Source organism: Tenrec ecaudatus, chromosome 10 (assembly GCF_050624435.1).
Source record: "Tenrec ecaudatus isolate mTenEca1 chromosome 10, mTenEca1.hap1, whole genome shotgun sequence".
NCBI classification, from domain to species: domain Eukaryota; kingdom Metazoa; phylum Chordata; class Mammalia; order Afrosoricida; family Tenrecidae; genus Tenrec; species Tenrec ecaudatus.
In genome coordinates, this window is record NC_134539.1 from 67178731 (window position 1) to 67189320 (window position 10590).

Below are 10590 nucleotides of genomic sequence, written 5' to 3' on the forward strand. Positions count from 1 at the left end.
GCTGGGAAAAGTAGAAGGGCAGTGAAAACGAGGAGACCCTCACCAGATGGGTTGACACAGTAGGCACAGCCATGGGATCAAGCATAGGAATAGTTGTCTGGGTGGCACCAGGCAGGGCAATGTTTTGTTCTGTTGTGCATAGCATAGCTATGGGGCGGGGGGAGACTGGCTTGCTGGCTTTACAATCTTTAGCTCACACAGGCTGACATGCTACTTCTTTGTGGATTTATTTGATGCCTCACCTAGATAAGTGCTTTCTTAAGACAAGCCTTTAAGACCCCTGATGATATTCTTTCTGATAGCCAGGCACCATTGGGTTTCTTTACCACACTTTGCTGTAACACCGATATCTTCAGTGATCTCTTCATGGGGGCAAGTATTGAGTAGGGCCATGTCATAAGGACTGATTATTCTTAGATTAGGACTATGATTGTGAGCCCAAATCCATATATCTATGGTTTATATATGTCTGTGGTTCACAAATAATATTCTTATTATTTTAAGAACATTATAAACCATCTCTATGAGGTGATTCTATTGATGATATCATTACTTCAGCCAATGATCTAAAATTTAAAACACTTTTGAGAAAAAGAAATTATACACGTATAAGTGGGCCTTTCATATCCCAATACATGAATTGCTGACTTGTACAGATGAACAGCTTGTGACAGGACATTATTTACACAAACAATGCAGGTTGGAGAAAGAGCACAACTTTGAATAGCCCTCATTCACAAAGTCCGAACCATGCCTGCGAATGAGTATATACCATAAAAAGAAAAGCGAATATAGTAGACATATGGTAGTCCTGGCCCACCGTTCATTGAACACCAATAGATCAAGGAATTGAACCATAGTCTTACAAAAATCCATTCCATACGCTTGTGATGGCCATCAGCTGCTTTTCTCACACCTTGGCATTTCAGCCTTATGCACAAGGAAATATTCAGTTCCTTTGTTACAGGTGAGTTTAAGGTAAAATCCATTTCAGTTAGTGAGGTTTCCAAATGAGATCTTTTTGCTGTAGTATTTTCTGTTTTCTTTCAAACTGGGGTGTATCTCTGTTGTGTTTTATTGCTGGTGGTCTTTTTGTCTCCTTTGTGAAGTATTTTTCAATGAATGTGAAATGCAGGAGGAGTGAGCCTATAGGGACAATAACTGAATTAAGGGATCCTGGAGGGTACAGCAGGGGAGGTTGGGGGAAAGTGGGGAGCTAATAACAAGGAGTACACCAAGGAAGAAAATATTCTAACACTAATTTTGGTAACAATTGTAAAACAATTGATTTTATTTGACTTAACTATTGAATTGCATAATGTCTGGATTGTGGCTGTGATAGGGAGGTTCATTGTGCCAACCTGGCCAATAGAAACATGCGGGATTAATAAGGTCACAGTTTAATTGGAGGACAAAGAGATAAATGGCTCATCAAGCCCCACCCCCCTCTCTCTCTTGCTCTCTGGTGATTGGACCAGCATGTGGCTAATAGGAACATGTGGGATTAATAAGGTCACAGTTTAATTGGAGGACAAAGAGATAAATAGCTCAGCAAGCCCTGCCCCTCTTTCTCTTGCTCTCTGGTGCTTGGATCAGCATGTGGCTTCTTTACCTAGTTCTCTGCCTCAACTTGTGAGCTATACTACCTGTAGGACAGCCAACCCATGGATAGTGTTACATAGGCTTGAGGTTCCTTTGAGACCTGCTTTGCCACACTGCTGGTATATATATCACTTGTGCCTGAGGCTGTCTGATCCAGTCAGCTTGCATTGCTTAAGTTCAATATCCCAATATCCCATTCGGGCTTGTTTCACTAAGCTCCTAAGCTGATGACCGTTGATGATCCAACCTGCTGCTTGCTGTCTGTGACCAGACTGCCTGTGACCCTAGGTAAGACTAGCTGTCTGTGTCTGCTTCCTTGATCTTGGACCCAGCAGCCCTCGTGAGTGGAAGGATTTCAAGTATATTAACTGTTCCATGGAAGTGAGTTGAACTGAGTCCTCTATACTGCTGTGTGGACTTATATATATAATCATAAGTGTCCTAGTTTTGTTTCTCTAGATTAGTGGTTCTCAACCTGTGAGTCACGATTCCTTTGGGAGTTGAGCAACCCTTTCACGGGTTGCCTAACACATCCTGCATATCAGATATTTACATTATAATTCATAACAGTAGAAAAATTGCAAGTATTAGTGGCAATGAAAATAATAATTTTATGCTTGGGGGGTCACTACAACATGAGGAACTGTATTAAAGGGTCACAGCATTAGGAAGGTTGAGAACCACTGCTCTAGACAACCCTGCCTAACACAGTGTCCTAATAGAATGGTTAAGAAACCCCACACAAATATTATCACAATAGAAATTAATGAAATCATGTTGAATTTTCAATTCACCCCCCCCACCCCGCCAGTTCTTTTTAGTTTCTGTCTATGACTTTAGATCATTGCTTCCAGGTGGAGAACACTAGATGATGTGTTGGATAAGCTTTGGAAGCCCTTCTTGTGGTGTACTTCCAGAAGCTGAGCAGTTAACAACTCTAATGGTGGTAACTAATCTATAAGCGTCCAGAGGTTTCCAGACCATTGCTTTCCACAAATTTGATGGAAGACCTGCTAATACTGGCAATTCGCAGATCATTTAAAAAGGTTCTAAAAGTAGTTCAGGTTTATCAATTTTATTCATATGATTAGAGCATTAGCTTTTGATTTCATTGATTTTTAAAAAATACTTTATTATGTTTAAGGTGAAAGTTTACACAACAAATCAACATTTTCTACACAAACTATTCAGTGATACGGAGTGTATTTTTCACAATTCCATTTTCGGTCACTCCCATTCATTCTGTTCTAGCTGTGTCATTTCCAGTATGCTCTAAATTTCCCGCCACTCTCCTTCTCATCTCTCCTTTAGAATAATTTTCAACGCTCAAATATCATACTCTTAAAACTCACTGCCATCGACTCAATTCTACCTCATAGTGAACTATTGGACAAAGTAGACCCACCCTGTGAGCTTCTGATATTGTTATGGGAGAACCCTTTTGGTGTAGTAGCTTATTTGTTGGGCTGATAACTACAAGGTTAGCAGTTCGAAACCACCAATCACTCCCCTTCTTTGTGCAGGCAGTTTTTTTAAAAAAATTATTTTATTGGGGGGCTCCATGGTGCCCAGGTGTCATCACTGATCACGCTTATCAGACAACAATTGAGGAATCCTAATAGAACAGAAGGAAAATGTGGAAGAGAATTGAAATTCTGAAAAAGCCCAAACATTGTACATTTGAGACTAGGGGATTCCCAGAGGTTGTTGCTCTGATATATTCTTTAAACCTTAAGCCAAAACTACCCCTTAAATTTATCTTCCACTCCGTGGAAGGTGAGCACACAATGATACGATTTTTTTTCTTCTTTGAGTGCAGGCAGATATTACTAACATGGTTTATTTTGGTTAAATTGTGTGTACTTCACCCACATTCCATATTTCTATCTACATTTTCCACTTCTATTCTTAAATTTATTCATTGTATTTTACAATATTTAATATATCAAATGGCATTATTTCTCATTTCCATTTCTTACTAATATATATTTAAATTTTAGGGTTTTGCATGCGGTTTCTAATGAAATTATCTTTTAAACTATCTTTGTAAGCAGAGTTATTTCCATCTCCTAGATGTGCTGCTGTTTTCAGGGGTCATCAGTCCTTTCCCACTCACAGTGATGTTATGTTCGACAGAAGGAAATGTCTCCTGTGCCATCCTCATCATTGCTGTGCTCGAGCCTTGGCCGCAGGCTCTGTGTCAGTCCATCTCTTTGAGGGTCCTCCTCGGTTTGAACTGATCCTCTACTTTACCCATCATGATTTCCTCCAGGGACCGGTCCCTCTTAATAACATGTCTAAAGGGCGTGATTTGAGGTCATCCCTTCTCAGGGCCTCCTGGCTGTACTTATAGAGAGGTACATAGTTATATTACTGAAAATATAGAGATCATTTTATTTAAAATATTCTATAATGATTATCAAGATAAAGATGAGACTTTTTGCTCCTAAAGATTTACAGTCCCAGAAACCGAGAGTGACAGTTCTACTTCATCTTACTGGGTTGCTCAGTCAGAATTGATTTGATGCCAGTGAATTTGGTTCTGGTTTGTTATAATACTTACCTAATTTTCTTGGTCAGGTATACAAAGTCACTTATATTTTATCTATTTTTAGGAATATGTTTCTGGAAGTTATTACTAAGACTTTGATTTTTCCTGGGAGTGAAAATGCAGGAAAGGGGTAATATTACTATATAATACAATGATGTCATATTTTTAAGTGGAAGGATTTATTTGAATAACTTTAAGTGACTTTAATTAGAATTAATTTTAATATTAAAATCTGAAGGATTTTCTTATATTCTTATGTTCTCAGCTATACTTTATTTTGTGTTCTGGTGGGCAATTTCATCCCATACCTGAATTTGGTAACTCTCTTTAAGAATTTTTTGCCTGTTTTGTAATATTCTTATGTGCCACGTCATGGGCTGTTGTGACGCTCACATGGAAGAATGCATGCAGAATGCCTTGTAAAATAAAAAGGACTCTACAAACACGAGGTTCTTTTTATGCTGTTGTTGTTATTAGGTGCCACTGAGTTGCTTCAGAGTCACAGCAACTCTGCGTGTAACAGAATAAAACGCTGTCCAGTCCTGTGCCATCTTCACAGTTTTTCCTATACTTGAGCCCATTGTTGCAGCCACCTTTTAATCCGTTTTGTCAACAGTCTTCTTCTTTTCGGCTGACCCACACGTCCTCTTCTAGGGTCTGTTCTCTCTTCATAACACGTCCAAAGTACATGAGACAAAGTCACACCACCTTTGCTTCTAAGGGGAATTCTGGCTGTATTATTAGAGTACGTGTCAATTTGTGTTTGATTCCCTACCATGTATTTCCTTTTCCACTTATCTACATATTGTTCAAATGGGATATGAGACCCTGTGGCCAGAGACATAGAAGCTATACGGGGATTATTTGTTTAAAAATGAATGAAGAGTTTCCTCTTCAAGCACCCTTTGGGTTTTTTTGGCTGGCGATTCTGACAATACATCTGTGGAATTCATGCTGCCCAGGGCTCATTTCGGTCACACACTAAGCTGAGCAGATGCTTGCTTGATCCCTCACCACCTGGCAGGCTTTTGTTTGCTTGGCAAGAACGTCCAGACTAGAATATCAGAGGAACACATTTCATTCCAACTAAAAGCAGGATTATAGGTTGATGATTTATGGTGAGATACAAGGTTTGCTATAGACAGCCATTGGAATGGGAAACTTGGGGCTTTTCATCCATCAGGCACAAGGATCGAGAGCCAGAAGGTGAATTAGAGACTAAAGATGTTTTACCAGCTGGTTAGAACTCACAATTGAATTCCAATGTCTCTTGTGCTGCACTGATTAACAAGGAGGAGCCAGCACAAGCTTTTTGCCTATGGGACAAGGCTTTTCCCCGAAACACACAGACAGGGTTCCCAGGAGTTAGAATCAACTTAATGGCGATCGGTTTTATTTTACCCTTGGTGGTGTTTTAGGTTAAACATTGGGCTACCAACCAGAGGGTCTGGGTTTCAAAGCCACTAGCCACTCCCTGGGAGAAAGATGGGGCTGTCGTTTCCCATAAAGATTTACTGTCGCAGAAATGCGATGGAACAGTTGTACCTGTGAGTCAGAATTGACTTGATGAGGTTGTTTATAAGGACACTATCTTTCTAGGAGCCAAGGAAAATCTTTGGAAAAATGCCCTTGGACACATTTTCCTCCTAGTTTGGATTCCACGTACTACTTCTCAAGCACACGACGAGAGAACTTCAGAAAGTCATTTCTCATTTCCCCTCCTCAGGCGTGTCCAGGTAGCAGAGCTCCTGCCAGTCATATTGCTCTTTACAGAAAAGTCATTAGACTCCATCACACTGAACTGTTCGGGGTCCTCAAGTCAGCTCTGACTAATCACCAGCACAGGGACAACTGCATGAAACACTCCCCAGTCCGGTGCCTTCTTATGCTCAGTTTTATAGTTGAGCAGATTGTTGTAGCCCCTCCACTGTACCGAACACCACGTCTTTTTCCAGGGACTGGTCTCTTCTAATATTGTAGATAATGTTCTCGAGACAAAGCTCTCATTTCTAAGGCCTGTTTTGGGGTGCACTTCCTCCCAGAAAGATTTGTTTGTTTTCTGAGAGTCCATTGTCCTTCCAGTGTTTTTTGCCAGCACCATGATACAAGTACATGCCTTTTCTCCAGTCTTCCTTCACATGCCTATCAGCACTTGAAAATGTCACAGCTCGGGTCAGGCACACCGTTTCTCTGATGTGGTATCTTTGCTCTTGAACACTTTAACAGGTCTTGTGCAGCAGATTTTCCCAGTGAAATAGATCATTGGATTTCCTGACTGCTGCTTCCAGGAACATTGATTGCGGTTCTAAGTAACATGGAATCCTCGACACCTTCAGTCCCACCCCCCCTCCACTTATCATGACATTGCTTATTGGTCTGGTTGTGAGGTTTTTTGTTTTATACTTGGAGGTGTCATCCATACTGAACGCTGCAGTTCTCGAGCTTCCTCTGCAAGTGCTTCAAGCCCTCGTTGCTTCAGCAAGCAAGGTTGTCTCATCTGATCCTGGTGACATTTTCTTCATGCAGCCTAGCTTGAGTTAGTTGCTCAGGATGCAGATTGAATAAGTATGGTGAAAGTCCACAACCGGAAGCACACCTTCCCTGATTTTAACTATGAAGGATCCCCCAGTTTTGTTTGAATGGCTGCCTCTTTTGGTCTATGAGCAACAAGGATTGCTCTGTCCTCCCATGCTTTGCAATGTTACTTATACTTTGGATAGTCATTCAAATGCAAGTAAACATCTTTCTGGTATTCTCTTATTAGGCAAGATCCATATGACATAATCAATAATAACCTTCATTCCATATCCTCTCATGAATGTGCCTCTAATTTCTGACAGCTCCTTGGTGATGTACTGCTAGTGATGAATTATCTCCAGAAACGTGTCCACCATTTGTCCATTGTCGGTTTGTTGTTCTGTGATGGTTTGTGTGTTCCTGCGATGCGGGAAGCTATGTATTTCAAGCCAGCAGAGTCATCCAAGTAAACAATTTTCAGCTGAGCGACCAGCCTAAGAAGAGACAACCAAGCACTCAGCTGCCCACTTCCGAGGAAGCAGCCACTGTACACCTTGTGCATACCTTTGAAACATTGTCAGAAGCCTAAGGCCTGATGAGAAGATGTAGCATGAAGCTAGTGCTGGAGAATGAGTCCCCAGGGCTGGAGGGCACTCAGAATGGGACTGAGGAGGAGCTACGTTCTCAGAGTGGATTCAGCCACAGATCTTACGAAGGCCATGTGAATGGAGTAAAGCCTGTGGTAGAGGAGCCCTCAGGGCCTTCATTTGCTGATGGCGGGTTGCTCAAGGGGAGAAACATCAGCTGCAAACATCTGCTAAGGATCGGAACTTGGAATGCGTGAAGTTTGAAACTCGGAATACCAGGAGTCATCAAAGATGAAATGAAATGCATACAGATTAATATCCTAGGCACTAGCTCAAATTGTAGAACAATCTAACTGATATCACTTGCAAATAAAATTTTGCTGAAGATTAACTATCAATGGTTGCAGCAGTACATTGACAGGGAGCTGCCAGAAGTTCAGGCCAAGGTCAGAAGAGGCTACAGAGCAAAGAATGTAATTGCTGATGTAAGGTAGATGGATCTCGGCTCAAAGATGTTTACTTGTATTTTATTGACTACACATTTACTATGACTTGTACGTGGATAAAGAGGCAGTTGTGCTAACACACAGGGAATACTGCATGGTTTTGGAGGTGTGTGTGTGTGTGTGTGGATTGTGTTCTCTCACCATACTTATTCAATCTGTGTGCTGAGCAAATTATCAGAGAAACTGGCTTATATGAAGAAGAATGTGGTGTCAGGGTTGGAAGCAGGCCTATTAACCACATGCAATATGCATATGACACATCCATGCTTGCTGACACTCAGGAGGACTTGAAGTACTTGTTGATGAAGATCAAGGATTACACACTTCATTATGGATTACAACTCAATGTCAAGAAGACCCAAATCCTCATAACTAGACCCAATGGTGACATCATGATAAATGGAGCAAAGGTTGAAGTTATCAAGGATTTTGTCTTGGATCCACAACCAATGCTCATGGAAGCATCTGTCTAGAGATCAAAAGATGTATCGCATTTGGTAAACCTGCTGCATCAGACCTCTTTAGAATATTGGAGAGCAAGCCTATATTACTTTGAAGATTAAGGTGCACCTAACCCAAACCTTGGTATTTTCAATTGCCTCCTATGAATGTGAAAGTAGGACATTGAATAAGGCAGATTGAAGAAGAATAGATGTATTTGAATTATGGTGCTGGAGAAGAATATTGAAAGTAACATGGACTGCTAAAAGACACACTGATTTGTCTTGGAAGAAGTACACCCATAATGCTCCTGTGAGGACAGTACTTTTCAACATTACTTTGAAAATGTTGTCAGGAGAGACCAGCCCCTGGAGAAGGACATCATGTTTGGTAAAGCATAGTGGCCGTGAACAAAGAGGAAGGCTCTTCAGGAGATGGATTGGCACAGAGACTGCAACAATGGACTCCGGCTTTGGGACAATTGTGAGGGGGCCGGTGTTTTATTCTGTTGTGCATAGGGCCTCAGGGGTCAGAAAGGAATTGATGGAACCTAATAACAACAACAGCAAAATTTTACATGCTGATGATATTAATAATATTGATCGATAATTTATGCATTCTGTTAGGTCACATTTCTTTAAAAATCATTTTATTGGGGGCTCATACAGCTTTTATCACAATTCGTACATCCATCCATTGTGTTAAGCACATTTGTACATATGTTGCCATCATCATTTTCAAAATATTTTCTTTCTACTTGAGCCCTTGGTATCAGCTCCTCATTTTTTCCCTTCCTTCCCCACCCACCCTCCCTCCCAAACCCTTGAAAATTTGTAAATTATTATTATTTTTTCATGTCTTACACAGACTATTGTCTTCCATCACCCACTTTTCTGTTAGCCATCTCCCTGGGGGGGGTTATATGTAGAGCACTGTGATTGGTTCTCCCCTTCTCCCCCCTTACCTTCCTGGTATCACTACTCTCATTATTGATCCTAGGGGTTTATCTGTCCTGAATTCCCTGTGTTTCCAGCTCTTATCTGTACCCATATACATGCTCTGGTCTAGCCAGATTTGTAAGGTAGAATTGGGGTCATGATAGTGGGGCTGGTGTGTGTGTGAATCATTAAAGAACTAGAGGAAAGTTGTATGTTTCATCGGTGCTATACAAGCTCATTTTTAACTTGTGACCCTTCTGTAAGGGGATGTCCAATTATCTACAGGTGGGCCTTGGGTCTCCACTCCACATTTCCCCTCATTCACATTGATATGTTTTTTTTTGTTCTGGATCTTTGATGCCTGATACCCAATCCCATCGACAACTCATCATCACACAGGCTGGTGTGCTTCTTCCATATGGATTTAGTTGCTTCTCAGCTAGATGGCTGCTTGTTTATCTTCAAGCCTTTAAGATCCCAGGTGCTGTATCTTTTGATAGCCTGACACCATCAGCTTTTTTCACCACATTTGCTTATGTACCCACTTTATCTTCAGTGATTGTGTTGGGAAGGTGAGCCATCATGGATTGCCTGTTTAATAGAACAAAGTGTTCTTGCATTGAGGGAGTATTTGGGTGGAGGCCCAATATCCATCTTCTACCTCAATACTTAACATATAAATATATGTACATAGATCTACTTCCCTATCATGATATATAAATATATTTACATTATTACATGCCCATCTTTAGACCTTATAAATGCCTTTTGCCTCCTAGTCCTTTCCTCTATTTTCTTCTACTTTCTTGTCCCACTATTATATTCTTCCATCATTCAGGTTTCAGTAATTCCCCTCGGTTACATTGCCCTTGATCAAGCCCCACTAGGCATCCTCTACCCTTCTCACCATCAACTTTAGATAACTTGTTTCCTTGTCCCTGGGTTGGCTGACACTACCCCCTCCTTTTCCCCACCTCCCGTGTACCCCCAGAACCATCAGTCCTGTTGTTTTCTCCTCTGTATTGTTTCTCCCGCCTATAGTATCTAGCTAGACATACAGAGACAGTAACAGGCATAAAAACAAGGCAGAGCAAAGCAAAACAACAACAACAAAAACCCCAACGACAATAAAAGAGAAAGGCATGTATAAAAATAATTCCAAGTATTTTTGTTGAGCTCTAGGAGCCTTTTCTGGTTGAGTCTGATGGGTGCCGTGCCCTGGCCCCAAAGTTTATTTTTGGCATTCCCCAGGGACTTCATTGCTTTGCTCCCCTTGCTTCTCTGTTGCAAGCCCTTAGAGTTTCACCTCAGCGTGGTGGGGTTAGATCAGGCACAATTCCAACACGGTGCCTCCAGTGTTGTCCCCTGCAGTGCTATGGATCAGTGAGGGACATCATGTCTCGTGGTATGGCCGTCCCTATGGTCCTCTCTGTGCATTGGCTGCACTG